A 22705-nucleotide genomic window follows, 5' to 3' on the forward strand; every position below is an offset into this window, starting at 1 on the left:
CTGGGGGAGCAAACAACTGTGCATATCTCTCTGTCAGTCTTATAGAGGGCGAACAATGTATGAGTTTACCCTGCATAAGCTTTATACAGGATAAAACAGATTTATTTGGGTTTAGACCCCATTGGGAGTTCGGCATCTGGGTTTTAAAGACAAGCACACTTCTGTTACCTGCTTTCAGGTAAACCTGCAGCTTTGGGGCAAGTAATTCAGACCCTGGGTCTTTGTTGGAGCAGTCGGGAATGTCTGGCTCAGCAAGACAGATGCTGGAGTCCTGAGCTGTCAGGGAAAGCAGGGGTATAAGTAGTCTGGGCACTCAGGTCGCAGCTCCCAGGGTGGATTCTGTGATCCAACCCGTCACAGTCAGTGTTTGAAGAACTTGTCTTGCTTGTGCTTTCACTTCTGTTTCAGGCAATGGGCAGAGCTTCCATGAGGCGCTGGTGGACGTTTCAGGGGCATTTTATGACCTGCAGAAGACGGCACCTGTTGGAGGAGGATGAGGGTGATACAGACCTGGCAGACTCAAACTGGCTGATGCTGCTCATGGCTCTCAGGAGAGCCGCTGATGCCTCCTGTGTAGACCGGTGCTTCTGGAGCAGGGCCACAGGAACAGACTGGTGGGACCCCATCGTCATGGAGACCTGGGATGACCAGAACTTGCTCATGAAGAAAGCTACATTTCTGGAGCCTTGTTAGCAGCTTGCCCGGACCCTTCAGCACCACAACACATATGCGAGGGAAGCCATTCCTGTTCAAAAGTAGGTTGCTATACCCCAGAGTCCTACAGGTCCATTGCTAACCAGTTTGGGGTTGGAAAGTCGACTGGAAGGTAAAGTGGTGGCCGAGGTTTCTGAGGCAGTCAGGTGTGTGGTTTATCCAAAGATGGGGGCATAAACAATATCCCCAAAGTAAGTGCTGGCTTGGAGAAAATGAGGTTTCCCCACTGCACTGGGGCCATGATTGTATGTACTCAAGGAGCTGGAGTACATACACTGCAAAAGGTACTACTCCATGGGTATGCAGGCCCTTGGGGACCACAGAGGCCAAGTTATGGACGCCAACGTGGGCTTCCCTGGAAAAGTTCATGATACCAGGGTTTTCTGTCAGTCAGGCGTCTACCTTCATGGACAGGCCGGAACACTATTACAAACGACAATGTCATAAATGGAATCACTGTTCCCATGGTTATTCTAGGGGATCCCATGTACCCCCTTTTGCCTGGGCTTATGAAACAGTATCCTGATCAGAGTCCAGGGCAAAAGAAGGCTTAATAATATTCCCCGCAGGTGTAGAATGGTGGTTGAATGTGTGTTTGTCAGATTGAAATCCTCAAACCTGAGTCTGAGTTTGGGCTTACATTGCAGTGTACACATTCCCTAAGACCCAGTGCGTCAGACCCAAAACAGATTAGTGGTTATCAAAATAAAATAAATGATGCGAATGATTTCTGTTGACACAACCTCTTTGCTACAACAGCAACAACAAAATCAATGTCAAATAAAAAAGCAGCAGGTAGGTGTGGAGGAAATGGTACTCCTGGCATATTTGAAAAGTGCCAGCATCTTTCATCCTGAAGCACATTGGGTAAAATTTCCAAAAGTGTCTACCTCACTTAGAATCATAAATCTCATTAACTTTCAATGAGACACACATACCCCTGTCCTTAGGTCCTTCTGAAAGGGGAACGCAGGCTTTGAAGTCACTTTGGTGCTTTTGAAAATTCTACCCATTGAATAGTACTTTAATCCGTAGGCCTCTGATTCAAATGAATGCACAGGAAGTAATTGAAGGCATGACAGTAGTTGAGCCACTGAGGGTCGTCTACACGGCAGCTGAAGGTGAGCCTCCCAGCCTGGGTAGGCAGACTCGTGCTAGCAGGGCTTGTGCTAGTGTGCTAAAAATAGCTGTGCAGACGTTGTAGGGTGGGGCCAAGCCTGGGTGACTAGTAGGGTGACCAGATGTCCCGATTTTATAGGGACAGTCCCGATTTTGGGGTCTTTTTCTTATATTGGCTCCTATTAACCCCCACCCCGTCCCGATTTTTCACATTTGCTGTCTGGTCACCCTAGTGACTAGCCTGAGCCTCCCCTGAGGTGAGGAATGTCATTATGACCTGGAGAAAACCTTGTTATGGTTGAGTTAAAAAACTTATTCTAACTGATGTGTGAACATCCCCTTCTAGTCACATAACTGTCAGGATGAGTTAATCAGAAGCCCCCTCCCACACCTAAGACAAAGAGGTGTGTGAACCTTCCCAGGAATTTGACTGAGTGGGCAGAAGGGTTTTGCTGACCATGGGTGTGTGTGAGAGAGAAGAGAGAATGCACAGGACAGAGAGAGAGGGAGCCTGAGGGAGAAAAATCAAGGAAGCCAAGCAGTAGCCCAATGCGAGCCTGGAAAAAGCGAGCGTTTGGGTCGAACGAGGTGACTAACGAGACTAGGGGTGGTAAGCAAAGAAGCTGCTCCTTTTGTTCTTGGTTCCTCATGCATTCAGAGAAGTCGGACTTTGTACATTCCTTTTCAATAAACGAGATTGGATCAAAGAAAATATCAGACTCAATCAATTTCTACTTCCAACTGGGACATCCCCATGGCTCCAAACTGTGACTAGCCACTCGGGTCAAAAAGGGGTAACAATACGCAGTCTCTACCCGGCATGGAGATACAGATTGTGTTTGGGGAGGTTTGAACCCTAATGCCCTCAGCATCTACTCAGGGTTGTCTTGTTTTTGCAGCAGTATAGCTGAGAGAGTCTGAGTGTTTGTGTCTGTCTGGTTCCTAGAGAAAAACAACCTGCTGCTTATAGTAATAGGGATTATCATCATTGCCTATGAAAACTCTGGATATTCTTGTTAGCCATACAAATGTGCAGCCCGGCTTTGATGACTACAGTCTAATCACACATCGTGGAAAAAGTTTTAGAATTTGCCATCTTTTAATTTTATTGTATGTCCCTGTGACTTTTCTTGCGGTGCCTGGGATTGTGCAGCACGCACTGACACCTCCCCTTACCATGGGAAAGGCAAGTCTGTGCCTGTCAGGGGTCAGCTCCCTGAATATTATTGTGATTTTTGGTGTAAGGGACCATTTATCGCAAAGGCGGGCTTACTTGGGTGGCAAGACAGACTGGAGTGCCCAAGGGGACCATCTGTGACTCCATATTAAGGTGGTTGTCATGCTTGAGGAGTTCCCACTTGATACTTGGTTGGTGAAATCTAAGTCTAGAACTCACAGCCAATGTGGGGGTTGTGCCCTGCTTCTAAACAGTCTGCCCTGAGGTTGGTACCCGTGCTCTTCAGCCACTCCAGACAGCCTGACAGCCCTTCTTCCCCCGTCATAGGGGATGGCATGAGTGAGCCAGGTCTTGAAAAGCCTGAGCTGCCACAGTGTGACAATACTCTCCTCTGTCTTCAGCAACTCAGGGGCTGGAAAAGGGTGTGAAGTGGCCGTTACACTTTACAAGTGTGGTATTCTGTCGGGGGAGTAGAATCAGTGTTTGAACATAGGGCCAGGGCAGGGAGCGCCAGTCCACTGCCGTAACAAGGCAGAGTGGGAATGTGTGGTGTGGGTATTTTAGGGTATCGCACAAATAGGGCAGAGTTAAGGTTGTGTGGACATTTATCTCCTCTGTGTATTTCCTGGTTCTCAAAAGTCAGAGTTTTGCTGAATTCAGCCTTCGGGAAAGGCCCAAGATATCACCGGGCACCTAAACTCGGCATTAACAATTTATTTTTTTTACATTTTATTTCCTAGTTTTTTAAACAGAAGGAGGAATGTTTCTTAGTGGTAGTTACTGGCCATTTAGACAGCTATCATTCTCACATAGGTTCGCAGTTGATGCGCTACTGTGGCTTGGTAATAAACAAATGACCTAGCTTTTATATTGTGCTTTTCATCAGCAGCTCTCCAAGAGCTTGACATCATTATCCCCATTTTACAGAGGGGAAACTGAGGCACAGAGCGGTGACGTGACTTGCCCATGGTCATCCAGCAGGCCAGTAGCAGAGCTGGGAATAGTCCCGGTCTAGTGGCCGGACGAAGATGACAAGAATAAAAAAAAATCCCTCCACCACTCTTCAGCCTTCCTCAGAGCCCACATTTCACGGTCATATGGTAGAGTTGGTGTCAGCGGGGTTCTGCAGATATGCAGCTATGTAGGAAGCTGAATGTCCTGATGTCCCCACAGATGTCACTGAAAGACTCAAAACATAGCAGCAGCTGCTGCCATACGAGTACCCACATCTTTCGAGCATCCTCCAGCCCAGTCTATGATGCTGCCCAAGGGTATGTCTACACTACAAGAGTAGTTCGATTTTACTTAAATCGAATTAGTGGAACCGATATTACAAAGTCGAACTTGTGTATCCACACTAAGAACAGTAATTCGACTTTGTGAGTCCACACTAACGGGGCAAGCGTCGACACTGGAAGCAGTGCACTGTGGGCAGCTATCCCACAGTTCCCGCAGTCCCCGCTGCCCATTGGAATTCTGGGTCGAGCCCCCAATGCCTGCTAGGGAAAAAAATGTGTTGAGAGTGGTTTTGGGTAACTGTCGTCATTCAACCGTCACTCCCGCCCTCCCTCCCTGAAAGTGCCAGCGAGCAATCAGTTTGCGCACTTTTCTGGTGAGTGACAGCGCGAACGCCACAGTACTGCAAGCATGGAGCCCGCTGCGACCATCGCTGCAGTTATGGCCGTTGTCAACACCTCGCACCTTGTCATCCACCTTTTTCAGAGGAAGATGCGGAGAAATCGGGCGAGGAGGCTACGGCAGCGCGGTGAGGACATTAAGTCTGAGAGTGGCACAGACCTCTCGCAAAGCACGGGACCCCGCACCATGGATATCATGGTGGCAATGGGTCATGTTGATGCTGTGGAACGGCAATTCTGGGAAACAAGCACGGACTGGTGGGACCGCATAGTGCTGCAGGTCTGGGATGAATCACAGTGGCTGCGAAACTTTTGCATGTGTAAGGGAACTTTCCTTGAACTTTGTGAGTTGCTGTCCCCTGCCCTGAAGCTCAAGGACACCCGGATGCGAGCAGCCCTGACTGTCCAGAAGCTAGTGGCCATAGCCCTCTGGAAGCTTGCAACGCCAGACAGCTACCGGTCAGTTGCGAACCACTTTGGTGTGGGCAAATCTACCGTGGGGGTTGCTGTGATGCAAGTAGCCAATGCAATTGTTGAGCTACTGCTCTCAAAGGTAGTGACCCTGGGAAATGTGCAGGTCATCATAGATGGCTTCGCCGCGATGGGATTCCCAAACTGCGGTGGGGCTATAGATGGAACTCACATCCCTATCCTGGGACCGGAGCACCAGGCCAGCCAGTACATTAACAGAAAGGGCTACTTTTCAATGGTGCTGCAAGCACTGGTGGACCATAGGGGACGTTTTACCAACATCAACGTCAGATGGCCGGGCAAGGTTCATGACGCTCATGTTTTCAGGAACTCTGGTCTGTTTAGACGGCTGCAGGAAGGTATTTACTTCCCGGACCACAAAATAACTGTTGGGGATGTGGAAATGCCTATAGTGATCCTTGGGGACTGAGCCTACCCGCTAATGCCCTGGCTCATGAAGCCCTATACAGGCACCCTGGACAGTGAAAAAGAACTCTTCAACTACCGGCTGAGCAAGTGCAGAATGGTGGTGGAGTGTGCTTTTGGACGTCTCAAGGGGAGATGGAGAAGCTTACTGACTCGCTCTGATCTCAGCGAAACCAATATCCCTATTGTTATTGCAGCTTGCTGTGTGCTCCACAATCTCTGTGAGAGCAAGGGGGAGACATTTATGGTGGGGTGGGAGGTTGAGGCACATCACCTGCCTGCTGATTACGCCCAGCCAGACAGCCGGGTGATTAGAAGAGCCCAGCGGGACGCGCTGTGCATCCGGGAGGCTTTGAAAGCTAGGTTCCACAGTGAGCAGGGTAACCTGTGACTATTAAGTTTGTTTAAAGAGAAGCTGAACCTGCCCCCGTTTCTTTACCCACTTAATGTTGACTATCCTCTCCAGTTACATACCCCATTCACCCCGTTGCCCCCCTTCCAACACACCTTTAAAAATAAAATAAATGGAACTTTGTTCATTAACACCGTTTTCTTTATTAAGGGTTTCGTGGTAAAGGGTTGAAACTGGGATGCAGACTGTGGTGGGGAGCGGGTGTAGTGATGGAAAGGACACTTCTAAACTCGAGGAATGACAGGCTCCTGCTCCTAGAGCGGTCCGCAGTGGTGGACTGGTTGTTTCAACGGAGCCTGCCACCCCTCCTTTTCGGGACTCTGTGTGTGGGGGCTATGTGACTTTGTGGCAGGGGGAGGACGGTTACAGATCCCCTGCTGCGTGGCTCTGTCATCCAGGCTAAGGACCACTGCATAAGATCTGTAACTGCCCTCCCCCGCCACAAACTCACATAGCCCCCCCACACAGAACATGAAAACCACCTCCCAGACTGACCAGGGTGCCTAATGACTGCAATGTGTGTGTGACTTGCTGCTGAACCTGCCCCCGTGTCTGTACCCTGGTAAAGGTGACTGTCCTCTCCAATTCCCAACCCCCTTTCCCCCCTTCAAACACACTCTCCTCTAAAAGAACCTGACGGAAACTGTAATTAAAAGAAACGTATTTTTTATTAACAACTGCACAGGTAGGGGATGACACTGGGATGGGGGCTTGGGTGAGGTGCTTTTGGAGTGAAGGAAAGGACTTATCAAAACTTTGGGAATGAGAGCCGTCTGGTACTTGAGCAGTCTGCAGGGGTGGAGTGACTGTTTTCACGGCCCCTGCCGCCCCTCCTTCTTGGGACTTTGGGTGAGGGGGGGATGGGACTTTGTGGCGGGGGAGGGCGGTTAGAGATAGACTGCAGCGGGGCTCTGTCCTCCTGCCTCCGGTCCTGCAGAACATCTACAAGGCGCCGGAGCGTGTCCGTTTGCTCCCCCATTAGTCCAAGCAGCGTTTGAGTCGCCTGCTGGTCTTCCTGCCGCCACCTGTCCTCCCGTTCGCTGTGTGATTGCTGGTATTGCGACATGTTCTCCCTCCACTGGGTCTGCTGTGCCGCCTCGGCTCGGGAGCAGCCCATAAGTTCGGAGAACATCTCATCCCGTATCCTTCTCTTTCGGCGCCTAATCTGCGCCAGCCTCTGGGAGGGGGATGCCGGGGTAGGTCGGGAGACACTCGCAGCTGTGGGATGGGAAAAAGGGAGTGAATTCCTCACAAAGATACATTTTTGTGAACAATGAACATAGTCTTTCTCTGTGAACAAGACCATGCACATCACCTATCACATGCGCACTCAGGACAAGGTCGAATTTTCGGCCTTCCCATTCAGTGCCTGGGGTCTTGGAGTACAGATCACACAAGCGGGGCAAGACAGCGGAATTCGGGTAGCAGGCGGACATGGTAAGCCGTAGACTTTTGGCTGCTGAAAGCTTAATTTATAGCAGTGCCCTCCTTTCAGGTTCAAAGCAATGCCCCTAGCGTTGGCCAGTTCCTGCTGCTGGCAATCCGGCCAGCATGAACTCTGCCCCTGTCCCACCCCCCTCACGGCTGTCCCCGGGAAAGATCCCTGTATGCTGCCCCTGTCCCGCCTCCACCGCGTGGCTGTAAACCGCCAGTTACAGTTATGTAAAGGAACAGGCAATCAGTCCCAATACTAACATTCCCCTAATTTAAAGCAGGTCACCATGAGTGATATCACTCTGATGAGGATTTTGGACACTGAGAAAGACCGCATGCTGAGTGAATGCCAGCAAAAACCAGGGCCGTATGCGGCCATGCTGTGCGAGGCACTGATCCCAGAGTACTTGCTGCTAGCCTGGCGCGGAAAAGTTTCCTACCATGGAGGACGCAATAAGGCCACTCTCCCCAGGAACCTGATGCAAAGGCTTTTCAAATTACCTCCAGGAGAGCTTCGTGGAGATGTCCCATGAGGATTTCAGCTCTATCCCCGGACATATTGACACAATTTTCCAGTAGCTGCACTGGCAAGGACTAAAAAGTAGAGCGCGTAGGGCAAACTAATCATGAAAAACCGGACATTTTGAGATACTTTTGCAGTAGTTGCACTGGCAAGGACTAAAAAGTTAAGCGCCTAGGGCAAAGTAATCATGAAAAACCCATTGTTAATATTCCATTCCTGCTCTGTTCAAAATAAATGTTTACATGTTTAAAACACTTACCGACTGATCCTTCCCCTGATTCAGGGTCATGGTTAACGACTTGGGAGCATTGGTAGGGGATCTCCGTGAGGGTGATGAAGAGATCCTGGCTGTCGGGGAAATCAGCGTTGTAAGCGCTGTCGACTGCCTCGTCCTCCTCATCTCCTTTCTCATCTTCCCCGTCCGCGAACATCTCCGAAGAAGCGGCCGTCAACAATACCCCATCATCAGAGTCCACGGTCAGTGGTGGGGTAGTGGTGGCGGCCGCACCTAGAATGGAATGCAGTGCCTCGTAGAAATGGCATGTCTGGGGCTGGGATCCGGAGCATCCGTTTGCCGCTTTGGTCTTCTGGTAGCCTTGTCTCAGGTCCTTGATTTTCACGCGGCACTGCGTTGCATCCCGGCTGTATCCTCTCTCCGTCATGGCTTTGGAGATCTTCTTGTAGATCTTCGCATTCCGTTTTTTCAATCGCAGCTCCGAAAGCACGGACTCATCGCCCCACACAGCGATCAGATCCAAGACTTCCCGATCAGTCCATGCTGGGGCCCTCTTTCTATTCTGCGATTGCATGGTCACCTCTGCTGGAGAGCTCTGCATCGTTGTCAGTGCTGCTGAGCTCGCCACGATGTCCAAACAGGAAGTGAGATTCCAACTGGCCAGACAGGAAAAGGAATTCAAATTTTCCCGGGGCATTTCCTGTGTGGCTGGTCAGAGCATCCGAGCTCGGACTGCTGTCCAGAGCGTCAACAGAATGGTGCACTGTGGGATAGCACCCGGAGCTATTAGCGTCGAAGTCCATCCACACCTACCCAAATTCGACATGGCCATGTCGAATTTAGCGCTACTCCCCTCGTTGGGGAGGAGTACAGAAATCAATTTAAAGAGACCTCTATGTCGAACTAAATAGCTTCGTTGTGTGGACGGGTGCAGGGTTAATTCGATTTAACGCTGCTAAATTCGACATAACCTCCTAGTGTAGACCAGGCCCAAGTATTTGACAGCTGCCACCCGCTCAACGTACTGTCCACACAGATTAATACAGAGCTGGTTGTAAACTGGAGCCTGAGGCTGCTCGATGGTAATGGAGTTAACTTTTATCCAGCCACGGTGCGGCAGCTCCACCCTGTCCCCGACATGGGGATTATTGGCACCATCTGGCTGGCCCCGAATGGACTGAACTAAAAGCTCAAAGCAGAACCTCCTCCCTTCTGAAACTGGTGCTATGAAGTCAGATGGAAAACTGTTTTGTTGACCATTATCCGAGCAGCTCTGCTGTACAAGACACTGGGGTCAGATTCTGATCTCCGCTACCCAGCCACTCCCGGGTCATTCTGAAGTCACCCCATCATCATGTAGATTGAGACTCTCATCATGTTAGTTCACGCAAGTTAAAATCCTATCGTCAGCTCAACTTTCAACACAACCAAACCAATCCCGCACGTCTGCACAGACCCACGTGTAGACGACGGGGCTGTATGGGGCGGTTCTCAAAGTGCCTCAGGAGCACAAGTTCCCCCATTAACTTTCAATAGGGCTGGGATTTTAATGGGTTTTGGGTGTCTAATGCCCTTAGCCTAGAGGGTCTCACAGTTCATCGCTAATTCGGGCTGGGGTGGCTGCATGGCCGGAGTGAGACTGCTGTCTAGACCTGTCCTTGGGGGACTGGGGCACTCAGAAGCTCCTAAAGTGCGAAGATGGGAGCACAAGTCCCTGTGACTCTCACACAGCAAGTCTGGTTCAATTTCAAATTTTTTTTTTAATTTAAAAACTAGGACTGTCAGTCGCCGTTAACTTAAGCAATTAACGCAAAACAAATTAACTAGATTTAAAAAATAATCGTGATTAATAGCAGTTTTAATCGCACTGTTAAACAAGAATAGAATACCAGTTTACATTTATTATAAATATTTTTGGATGTTTTTCTACGTTTTCAAATATGTTGATTTCCATTATAACACAGAATACAAAGTGTAGAGTGCTCACTTTATATTACAGCAGTTCCATGCTAACGCCAGTTCTCACTTTCAGGTGACATTGTAAATAAGAAGAGGGAGCATTCTCTCCCCTAAATGTGAACAAACTTGTTTGTCTTAGCGACTGGCTGAACAAGAAGTAGAACTGAGTGGACTTATGGGCTCTAAAGATTTACATTGTTTTGTTTTTTAGTGTAGTTATGTAAAAAAAGCAAAAACAAATATGGAATTATAAGTTGCATTTTCACAATAAAGAGATTGCACTACAGTACTTGTATGAGGTGAATTGAAAAATACTATTTCTTTTATCTTTTTTACAGTACAAATATTTGTAAACAAAATAATAATATAAAGTGAGCACTGTATGCTTTGTATTCTGTGTTGTACTTGAAATCAATATATTTGAAAATGTAAAAAAACATCCCAAAACACTGATAATAAATTGTCTCTTTCCAGAGAAGACAGAAGGAATGGTCTGTGCCCCAAGAAGATCACAGTGTTTTAGACTGTTTTTTTTTTCTTTCTACTTAGCTGAGCAGGGGAGCTGGAGGGAGAGATGGCTGCGGTTTCACAAACATCCTGCTTGCAAACTTCCTCACCAGATACTCGACTCTGCAAGTGTCACACTTTCCCTTTATCCCATTTTTCCTGGGGAAAGCCAGCTTGTAGATTTTTAAAGTAGAAAAAGTCCATTGTGATCATCTAGTCTGACCTCCTGCATAACACAGGCCAAAGAAATTTTACCCAACGATTCCGTCACCAGACCCATCGCTTGTCATTGAGCTAGAGTGGTTCTTTTAGAAAGAGACTTCCGGTCTTGATTTAAAGTCTCCAAGTGATGGAGAATCCACCACAGCCCTACGTAAACTGTTCCAGGGGATAGTTGCCTTCACTGTTAAAACTGTGCGCCTTCTTTCTAGTCTGTATTTATCTTGCTTCAGCTTCCAGCCACTGGCTCTTGTTATGCCTTTATCTATGAGATTAATGAGCCCTCTGCTATCAGAGATCTCCTCCCCAGGTAGGTACAGCTAGACAGTGACCAAATCAACTCTTTGTTAAGCTTTTGTAACCTCCACTGTGTTAAGTTAAATAGTTTGTGGTTCTTAAGTCTCTTACTGCAAGGTAACTTTTCCATCTCACAAATCATTCTTGTCGCTGCTCTGAACAATGTACCATGGAATGTGGGACATTCTTCATCTGTTTGAGTCTTTATAACAATATTGGAGTTTCTGATTAGCAGATATGCTCTAGATAGGACCAAATTAGATGATTTATAGATTTAAAGGCCAGAAGGGACTTCCGTGAATTAATTACTACTTCAAATACAATAGCTGTGATTGAACTGGAGCAGATCTTGTAGAAATATTTGATTTAAACATTTCCAGTGATGGAGACACCACTACAACACTTTGCAAGTTGTTCCAATGGTTTATTACCCTACCTGTCAAAAATTTCCACCTTATTTCTAATCTGAATTTGTCTAGCTTCAACTTCCAGTCATTGGCAATTGTTACACCTTTGTCTGCTAGATTGAAGAGTCTCTTATTATTCAATTTCTGTTCCCCATGTATGTACTTATAGACTGTGGTCCAGTCAACGCTTATCCTTCTCTCTGTTAAGCTGTATAGACTCAAACAGATCAATCTATCATTATCAGGCATGTTTTCCAACCCTTGAGGGAAAGAGAGAGAGAGTACAGGTGTGGAGAGAGAGACAGATTCGGAGATGGATTAACACAAACAGGGATTGTTAGACAGACATTTCTTTAAGGGAAGTAATTCTGTGGCCAAGACTTTCAATTATGGGAGTCTAAATAGGCTCGTAAACTGGGACTTTCAAAGGGGCCTAAAGGAGCACTAAATAAGAAAATATAAATGACCACGGATGGACAAAAATGAGGAAGTCAACAAAAAGCTGGCTATCCTCCTTAAAGTGCTTTGCTGATTATATTTGTCTGCCATTGACTATCAAGGCAACTATGGAGCATTCTCAGAGTCCTTTCACCAAAAATCCAGAAAACATAAGAGCCTTGACAGTCTAGAAAATGTTTAAGTTTTGTCTTTTTCTTGAAACAGTCTGAGCTCCTATCAACACAGGCTGGGATTTTCAGAGAGGCCTGTGGGCGTTAGCTGTCTGAGGGGAGGTCTACACATAAAATGCTGCACTGATTCAGCTGCGCCACTGTAGCGCTTAAGTGAAGATGCTCCTACGTCGACGAGAGAGAACTCTCCCGTCAGCGTAGTTAATCCACCTTCCCACGAGGCAATAGCTATGTTGACGGGAGAAGCTCTCCTGACAACCTAGCGCTGTCTACACGGGGGTTAGGTTGGTATAACTATGTCACTCAGGCATGTGGATTTTTCACACCCCTGAGCGACATAGTTATACTGATATAGGTCTGTAGTGTAGACCAGACCTGACTGTCACTGAAATGCAGTAGGATTTGGGTGCCTAATACTCTTAGGCAGAACTGAAAATCCCAGCCTAGATCTCAGATAGTTGAGTGAGTCCAGTAAGCTAGTTCAGCCTGAAGATGTGGTCTTGATGCAATAATCACTGCGTGCAATTCTCAGTAGTGTTTGAATGTTGTTTTCTTTAGTTTTGTTAATTGCTCTGATTGGAAATGCAAAATATAAACAATTCCCCCATCACATTACTTTAGATATGATCATCACAAGCAGTCTCCAGGGTTATTCCTCTGTCAGCAACAGGCAGGAGAGGCTGCTTTCTTCTATAAAGCCCACAATAACCAGAGAAAGGGTAATGAAGGTTTTGTATACTGGAATAAGCAGGGTCGCAGGACCCATCATGAAAATGGACAGGTCTTTACAGAGAGAGTGAAAGTGCCTAAAGAAAATGAAGACAGGAGAGTGATTGATGGTGGAAACTGCATCACGATTCCCCAAACCAGCCACCATTGGTACACTGGTCACTCTTCGCACACCAGTACATTGATCACTCCTTCATACTCACAACTAAAGGTAAATGTTAGGGCTGGGTGGAAATTTTCCACCGGAAATTTTTTTTTAAATTTAGTTCTTCATGGAAAGTATCTGTTTTCCTCCATTTTTTAAAAAAGTGTTCTTCAGAAAACCCTAACATATTTTGGTTTCTGATGGAATTCTTCTGGTTTTCAGCAACTTTCAGCACAATTTTTTCAGTTTTCAGGTTTCTGAAGAAAAGATGACAATTCGCATGAAGGGGACGGGGGACTTTCAACCAGACCTAGTAAATGTAATAATTATTGGGGAAAATCCTGGGGGTCTTTATTCACTTTTTGTTCAGTCTGTAACCAACACACTTCCATTGTTCTGGGTATATGGGAATTTTCACTGAGTGAAGGCTGATTAAGGACTGTAGACCATGCAGAGTACTACTAGGAAAACAATTGAAATACAAAGGCTCTATCTGTTGGTCTGTCTCTCTGTCTCTTTCTCTTGGTTTCTGACCATTTCCCGTTCTATCCTGTCCCAGACAGGGTGTTTCAGTGTTTCTTTGATTGCCTGCATTTGATTCCTCTCTATGAAATTTTGCCCTTGCTTTTCAGCCCACTGTTGTTTTCCAAGCTCCTTTTTATGCTGTGGATGAGATATAGGGACTGGGTGGGAATTGTTTCCCGTGTAACAAGCAAAATCAGCTGCTCTGTGCTTCCATAAGGAAAACAAATCCTTTTGCTCAGGTGGCTCATGGCCAGGCTGTGGCTTGATGCACCTTCTCTACGTTAACTGACAACTTGGACACATTTCAGCTGACTTGGTGTTTCAGTGATCGTTTGAGTGAAATTGGTCACAGTGATACATTACTGATCTAGTGTATTACTAATTTGTCTCTTTATTTCTCTAACTCTGGAATATAGAGGAGTTTTTTATATTGCCTTTTCGGATGTGTTACATTTCTTTTGATAAATAGAGCTTGTGGGAAATATCTTTTCAAAACTGTTTTTTTGTTTTGTTTTTTTTTTATGGAAAATTGGGTTTTCAAATTAAATGAAAATTTTTCACGAAAAGTGTCTGCTTTCCCTGGAAAATGGCATGTTTTCATTAAAAAACAACAACACTTTTTGGCCAAAACCCAAAAACTTTTCAGCCAAAAACTGAAAAACTTTGGGTCAAAACTCAAAAGCTTTCAGCTTCTGGTGGAAAATTTTCAGTTTTCAGCCACAAAACTTTGATTGTCAATTTTTTTCACAAAAAGTCAAAAATTTCTGTAAAGAAAAAAAATTCCAGTCACCTCTAATGTTAAATAGAGCTGTTCCACACATCTCCCTCTATCTGTCTGATGTCTCGCTGTCTGTCTGCATATGTCTCTCTGTGCCTGTCTGTCTGTTTCTCTGTTTGCCTGTATCTTTCCCTCTCCTTCTAAGGCATCTGTGGTATATTGAAAACTGTTAAAATTATATGCTGTCACTTTAAATTCTTAAGAGTTCTCCTGGTCCTGCTTGCAGACCAGGGGGCTTTGTAGGGAAGCATGAGATCATTGTCTTTCAGCAGTCAGTCTGGAAAGAGCCAGCCAAGAGCAATGTGGGGTGAGTTTGGTGTCTCTGCCTTAGGGAGCAGCCTGCTTTTCTCTCTCTGGTTTTGAGTTTTGTGCATTAAGGTTTTGGATTTTATGCAATAAAGTCATGTTACATTGCAACCTTACAGAGAGAGTATTTGTTGTTTTAATCTAACTTCCTTGTTTGTATCCTGTGAGCATAACAGTACCCAGGGTGATTCCCATAGCCTTTATCTCCCATCCCCCAGCCCTTTAGACAGGGCTTGCATGCCTTTCTAAATCCCTGACAACTCACCTCTTTCACATGGATTCTCACTCCTTTCCTCAGTTGTTTCTAAAATGTCCCTCTGGATTTTCCCCTAAAGAGGAAGTTCTGTGCATGTTCCTGACCCTGTAGCTGCTGGTTGTCTCCAGCAGAGCCTTTCCTTCACTGACCAGAGTGTCATCTGAGAGCTCTCAGCAGGTGTCAGGAGGCATTGAGCACTGCATCATCTCTTTGCAATGTTCTTTGAGATTACAAGGTAGATCAACCACACCTACTCCTCTGTCTATCCCACTTATGAATGTAGACCCCCAATTCCCATTAAAATAAAATAATATATATATATATTCAGTACAGCAAGTCTGTTATTTAAAAATAAAATACATAGCATGTAGGATGTACATATACTCAGAATTTACAGCTGCTGGTTCTGACCTCTCCTGGGCAATGGGAGGATCTCCGGCAGAAGTTAATATTGAGAAAAACAATTTGTGAGATCAGAATTAGACCTTGTGAATTTATTCATGTGAAGGAAGGTTGTGAGATTGTTACAGCCATTCATAGAATATCAGGGTTGGAAGGGATCTCAGGAGGTCATCTAGTCCAACCCTCTGCTCAAAGAGGGACTAATCCCTAACTAAATCCCCAAATGGCCCCCCCTCAAGGATTGAACTCACAATCCTGGGTTTAAGCAGGCCAATGCTCAAACAACTGAGCTATCCCTCCCCCCTTTACTCACTCTTAGCTCCACTGACCATTTTTAATGTGGGCTAAAACTTCACAGTGGCTAGCATCCTTTGAAGAACAGCAGATCCTTTGTGGCTCTGCATAGCTTGAATAAAGGTCCTGACTCAGCAAAGCCCTCAGGCTCAGATTTATAAAGCTATTTAGGGGTTGCTGAGCTCAGTATTGCAACAATGCCTAACTGATTGAGGAGCCTAAATTCCATTTTCAAAAGGGATTTAGGCATGGAGGAGTCTAAATCCTATTGGCTGTCAATAGAATGTAGACTCCTTGGTGCCTAAATCTGAGAAAATGTGATTTATTTGGGCATTGTGATGCTGTGTGCAGCAGAACCTAAATAGCTTTAAAAATCTGGCCTTAAGGCACCTTGGTTTCCTAAGTACTTTTGAAAATCCCACTCGGCGCCTATCTGCAACTTTGGTGCCTAAATGCCTTTGAATATCTGTCCTTCTGCATTTGCTTAAGTTGATGGCATGTTTATCCTTTTGAAAGTCCTACCTCTGAGTTTTAGTATTTTTATTTGTACCTAGATGCACCTCATAGAGAAAGCAGAAGAGGACAATCGAACGGTCATCACAGAATTCATCCTCCTGGGATTCGGGAATCTCCCTGAACTGCAGATCCTTCTCTTCCTGGTTTTACTAGTGATCTACATTGTGACCATGTCCGGGAACATCCTCATCATAGTGCTGGTTGTGGCTGATCAGCACCTTCACACCCCCATGTATTACTTCCTGGGGAACTTGTCATGCTTGGAGACCTGCTACACCTCCACCATCCTGCCCAGGATGCTGGCCAGTCTCCTGACTGGAGACAGAACCATTTCTGTCAGTGGCTGTTTTGCACAGTTGTCTTGCTTTGGTTATTTGGCAACTACAGAATGCTATCTCCTAGCAGCGATGTCTTATGATCGGTATTTAGCAATATGCAAACCCCTGCATTATGCAGCCCTGATGAACGGCAGGTTGTGCCTCCAGCTAGCAGCGGGGTCCTGGATAAGCGGATTTCTAACATGTGTAATAACGATGTGCTTTATGTTGCAATTAACATTCTGTGGCCCCAATGAAATTGACCATTTCTTTTGTGATTTTTCTCCCATTCTAAAACTCTCCTGCAGTGACACCAGCATGATAACACTGGTTAGTTTCATACTCGCCTCCCTAGACTCGCCTTGCCCATTTCTATTAACTGTGACATCCTATATTTGTATCATTGCTACTATCCTGAGAATCCCTTCCACCACCGGGAGGCAAAAGGCCTTTTCCACCTGCTCCTCTCACCTCATTGTGGTTACAGTTTTCTATGGGACCCTAATGACTGTGTATCTGCTACCAAAAACCAATACACTGAGAGCCCTGAACAAAGTGTTCTCTGTCTTCTACACAGTCCTGACTCCCATGCTCAACCCCCTCATCTACAGCCTGCGGAACAAAGAGGTGAAGGAGGCCCTGAGAAAAGTCATCAGTCAATATATGTTGCTCAAATGAATTCAGATGGAATCACTGATCTGTAAAGGAATCCATCTGGCTTAATGAGCAAGAAAGTTTATATCTAGTAGGGCCCTAGCTCACACCAATGGGAACTGCTTCGGGGAATGTGAGGACATACTACGTTTTGGGATGATAACATTCCCATTCATGGCTAAAGCTGATACTTGCTACTGCCTTCATTGGAAACCTGACTATCTTGCGTTCTATACTCCAGATGGTGACATTTGAGATTTCAGATACGTGTTTCATCTATTTCTCTGTTCTCTCTGAGTTTGGAAAATGCCACATTTTACTTGGCACTGGCCTCAGATCCCTGTGGGTGGAATTAGCTGGTTCAAATATTTTCTCTCTCCTTGATTCCTGGATTCCCAAAAGCTCCATAACTTTATATCTGGGAAGATTGTAGTAGTCTTCCCATTGTTGTACTACGTGTCATCTTGCAATGGGTAGAAGGGGTGTAAGGGTGTACCTATACTGCAATGTAAGCCTAGGGTCTGTGGGACTTGAACCTGTAGACTCGGTGGGTGTAAACCTAGACTTGAGTGTCCACACTGAATATTAAGCCTAGGTTTAGAATTTCTGGACCCGGGCATCACACCAGTGCTCAGGCATCTACGCTGCACTACGCAGACCTAAGCCAAACCAGCCTGTGCCAGGTTTCCTAGCACCCTCCCCTGTGGTTAGCTGTTCTAGCCTTTTGTCTGTGGTCCACTATGGGAAAACTTGACTGTCCATCCCGCGGCACTTTACCGGAAGCTATCACAGCCTGCCAAGGCATCGGGCCAAGTTGTCTTTTGAATCTGTATGCGCCCGGCAGCCGGAGCCAGCAACAGGGAAGAGTCAGCATTTGAAGCACTTGTCTTGCTTGTGCTTTCACTCCTGTTTCAGGCAATGGGTGCAGCTTGCATGAGGTACTGGTGGATGTTTCGGGGGCATTTTCTGACCTGCAGAAGACAGCACCTGTTGAAGGAGGATGAGGGTGATACAGACTTGGCAGACTCAAACTGGCTGATGCTGCTCATGGCTCTCGGGAGAGCCGCTGATGCCCCCTGTGTAGACCAGTGCTTCTGGAGCAGGGCCACGAGCACAGACTGGTGGGACCCCTTTGGTATGCAGACCAGAACTTGCTCATGAAGAAAGCTACATTTCCGGAGCCTTGTTAGCAGCTTACCCCGTCCCTTCAGCACCACGACGCATACGCGAGGGAAACCATTCCTGTTGAAGAGTAGGTTGCTATATCCCAGAGTCCTACAGGTCCGTTGCTAACCAGTTTGGGGTTGGAAAGTTGACTGGAAGGTAAAGTGGTGGCCGAGGTTTCTGAGGCAGTCACGTGTGTGGTTTATCCAAAGGTGGGGGCATAAACAATATCCCCGAAGTAACTGCTGGCTTGGAGAGAATGGGGTTTCCCCACTGCTGTTATGCTCATACAAATCACACGAGATCTTTATAAAGGAAGGTAAATACACACAGCATTTATTGAGAATAACACAGTTAGCATATGCTTTTCAGTCACAGAAACACACACACACACACACACAGAGTCCTGCAGTGATGTTTATAGTTACCAGTCCAGAGTCTGGATCAATCTAGTGGCCAGCCAGATTGGTCGCAGAGGGGAGCGGGGTTCTATCAGTCGTGATCCGATGCTCCTGGAGTGTGGCAAGATGAACCCAAAGTCCCATGGCAAAGCACCCTGTTCTTATAGGGTTTTTTTCTCTGTTGAAGCCTATGGATTTTGCTGTGTCAGTTTGTGACCAGTTACTTCTTAATTGGTGTAAACATTCCAATACACCTCCGAGAGGATCATCCTGTCCTTTCTTCCTATTTAATCAGTTGTCTTTAGGGGTGCCAGCCTTTACCTCAGGGTCGTCAATCTGCCCCTCATTATGGATGTGCGTTGATGATTCTTTGATGTCCTTTAAGTTTCTTCACTTCCTCTTCCTTGACTCTGGCTATAACAATGGTCTTCACACCTTATCTTTTCCTGATGCATACATTCCTCATTCACAAAAACAGATTGAGAATACAAACAGTAGTATTTTATATCGAGCAAAAAGGCATTGCAAATTAAACCTTGCTAAGTTTTACAATCAATAACCAAGACAATTTACATTGAGACCCAGGTCTTCAATGTTCCTCTAATCTACTTATCATAGACACAATAGAAAATCCTGTCACTTACTTACTAAAACCTTAAAACAAAGAAATGTATATTTAACTAGAGTGCCTACTTTGTAATATATATAGGAAACCATAGTAGACATTATAACTTATTTTAAAACAAAAGAGTGACCATAATCACTCATAAGGATTGTTCTGGTCTGTCATTCCTTTCTGTTATTCAAAAAGGGTGGCTGACAGGATGAAATCAAATCATACATTAATTCTTATGGGACATTATAAAATCCAGCTCCTACATATTCCCCTTTTGACACTAAGATTATTAATCACCAGTGTCACTTCTTATTTAGTCCGCGTAATAGAAAATACTGGGAGGTGATTTGGGCCTGTGGTTCTAGCTTTGCATACATTGGTTTTATCCAACAGCACATAATAAACATTTCAATTAAACACATACAATTTAAAACCAAAACAATTAGGGGTAGTAACATTAGTATGCCAGTAGTTGTGGGAGACCATCCAGAAAATATGTTATACCAATGGTAAGCTGTTATGTCTTTCTGCAGTGGCAATTCTTAACATGTTCCTATTTGCATGTATAATATGAATGGTTCTGTTTTCCAAATTGCCTTTTAGTTTTTTCTAGGAACTATGTTACCTTTTTAACTTTTAACAGATGATTGGTAACTTTCTGCCATTCAATGCCCAGATTGATAGAGAACTGAGCTAAATCAGTGCTCACAATAAGCTGAAACATTTTTGGTTGTGGCAAATAGTAAATGTGATTATTGGTAAACACAGTACTTACATTACATTTACATTTGTCTATTGGAAGGTTGCTAACACTTCCATTCTTTCAAAACACTTTTCCCTCCAAGAATTAACGCATACACATTGCCCATTATACAGTACTTTGGTCTCATTATCCATTTTATCCCACATACAGGATCCTAGTGAGATGTCTTTACTACAGGGTTTTGGAGCAACAGGCATGGACAAGCACACCCACTTTTGAGGAGTCCACTTGGTACAACCTCTGGTGTCCAACAGCTTCCCTCCCTCCCCAGCCCACTGGCTCTAGCCAGAAGGATCCCATGTGCAATCTGGGGAGTGGGCTAACTTTCCATATCTTTGCTTCCAGAGCCTGTTGGTGTGTGATTTTAACAACTTTCCCAATAAAAAGGTCTGGCCTTACTATGCTAGAAACATACATATAAACATGAATGGATGCAGTATCAAACAAAGATCTTTTCCTTTGCTTTAACAAGTGTATCAAAACCTTAGTGTTTTCTGATATTACCCAAAACATTTTGTGTCGCAAGGTGGACAAAGCAAGTATCTGTATTTCAGTACGTTCCATAGCTATAGCAGTAATAGTTTTTTTTTCTTTTCACTTTCATTTGTTTTTGTTTCAGGTTGTCCTATAGCTGGTATTAGCTTTTTCTGATTTTCTGAAAGACAAAAATAACATTTTTCTACCCCTCTTGGGGTGGCATTGATTATTGATTTAAATATAGTACATTATAAAATCCAGCTCCTACACTGCACTGGAGCCATGATTGTATGCACTCAAGGAGCCGGAGTACATACACTGCAAAAGGTACTACTCCATGGGTATGCAGGCCCTTGGGGACCACAAAGGCCAATTTGTGGATGCCAACGTGGGCTGCATCGGAAAAGTTCATGATGCCAGGGTTTTCCGTCAGTCAGGCATCTACCTTCATGGACAGGCCGGAACACTATTGCAAATGACAATGTCATAAATGGAAGCACTGTTACCATGGTTATTCTAGGAGGTCCCATGTACCCCTTTTGTCTGGGCTTATGAAACAGTATCCTGATCACAGAGGCCATGGAAAAAGAAGGCTTAATTATCTTCTCAATTGGTGTAGAATGGTGATTGAATGTGCGTTTGTCAGATTGAAATCCTCAAGCCTGAGTCTGAGTTTGGGCTTACATTGCAGTGTACACATTCCCTAAGACCTAGTGCCTCAGCCCCTAAACAGATTAGTGGCTATCAAAATAAAATAAATGATGTGAATTATTTCTCTTGACACAACCTCTTTGCTACAGCAACAACAACAAAATCAATGTCAAGTAAAAAAACAGCAGGTAGGCATGGAGGAAATGCTACTCATGGCATATTTGAAAAGTACCAGCATCTTTCATCCTGAAGCACATTGGGTAAAATTTCCAAAACTGTCTAGCTGACTTACAAGCATAAATCTCATTGACTTTCAATGAGACACAGATTCCCCCGTCCTTAGGTCTCTCTGAAAGGGGAACTCAGGCGCTGAAGTCACTTTGGTACTTTTGAAAATTCTACCCATTGAATAGTACTTTAATCCTTACGCCTCTGATACAAATGAATACACAGGAAGTAATTGAAGGCAGGACAGTAGTTGAGCCACTGAGGGTACGTCTACACGGCAGCTGAAGGTGAGCCTCCCAGCCTGGGTAGGCAAACTCGTGCTAGCAGGGCTTGTGCTAGCGTGATAAAAATAGCTGTGTGGGCGTTATAGGGTGGGGCCAAGCCTGGGTGACTAGCCTGAGCCTCCCCTGAGGTGAGGAATGTTGTTATGAGCTGGATGAAACCTTGTTATGGTTGAGTTAAAAAACTTATTCTAACTGATATATGAAACCCCCTTCTATTCACATAACTGTCAGGATGAGTTAATCAGAAGCCCCCTCCCCCACCTAAGACAAAGAGGTGTGTGAACCTGCCCAGGAATTTGACTGAGTGGGCAGAAGGGTTTGGCTGAGCATGGGTGTGTGTGTGAGAGAAGAGAGAGAAGAGAGAACACATAGGACAGAGAGAGGGAGAGCCTGAGGGGAAAAATCAAGGAAGCCAAGAAGTAACCCAATGCGAGCCTGGAAAAAGCGAGCGTTTGGGTCGAATGAGGTGACTAACGAGACTTGGGGAGGTAAGCAAAGAAGCTGCTCCTTTTGTTCTTGGTTCCTCATGCATTCAGAGAAGTCAGACTTTGTACATTCCTTTTCAATAAACGAGATTGGATCAAAGAAAATATCAGACTCAATCAATTTCTACTTCCAACTGGGACAACCCCATAGCTCCAAACTGTGACTAGCCACTCGGGTCAAAAAGGGGTAACAATACGCAGTCTCTACCCGGCATGGAGATACAGATTGTGTTTGGGGAGGTTTGAACCTTAATGCCCTCAGCATCTACTCAGGGTTGTCTTGTTTTTGCAGCAGAATAGCTTAGAGTGTCTGAGCATTTGTGTCTCTGTCTGGTCCCTAGAGAAAAACAACCTGCTGCTTAGAGTAATAGGGATTATCATAATTACCTATGATAACACTGGTTATTCTTAAAAAGAACAGGAGTACTTGTGGCACCTTAGAGACTAACAAATTTATTAGAGCATAATCTTTCGTGGGCTACAGCCCACTTCTTCGGATGCATATAGAATGGAACATATATTGAGGAGATATATATACACACATACAG

The 22705-nt window shown here is 45.3% G+C and overlaps 1 pseudogene; it reads left to right on the forward strand.

The window, feature by feature from the left end:
* The first annotated feature begins 16155 nt into the window (after positions 1-16155).
* Positions 16156-17157, forward strand: LOC135887508 (olfactory receptor 10A7-like; annotated as a pseudogene).
* Positions 17158-22705: the final 5548 nt, after the last annotated feature.

Source organism: Emys orbicularis, chromosome 13, assembly GCF_028017835.1.
Source record: "Emys orbicularis isolate rEmyOrb1 chromosome 13, rEmyOrb1.hap1, whole genome shotgun sequence".
Lineage (NCBI taxonomy): Eukaryota > Metazoa > Chordata > Testudines > Emydidae > Emys > Emys orbicularis.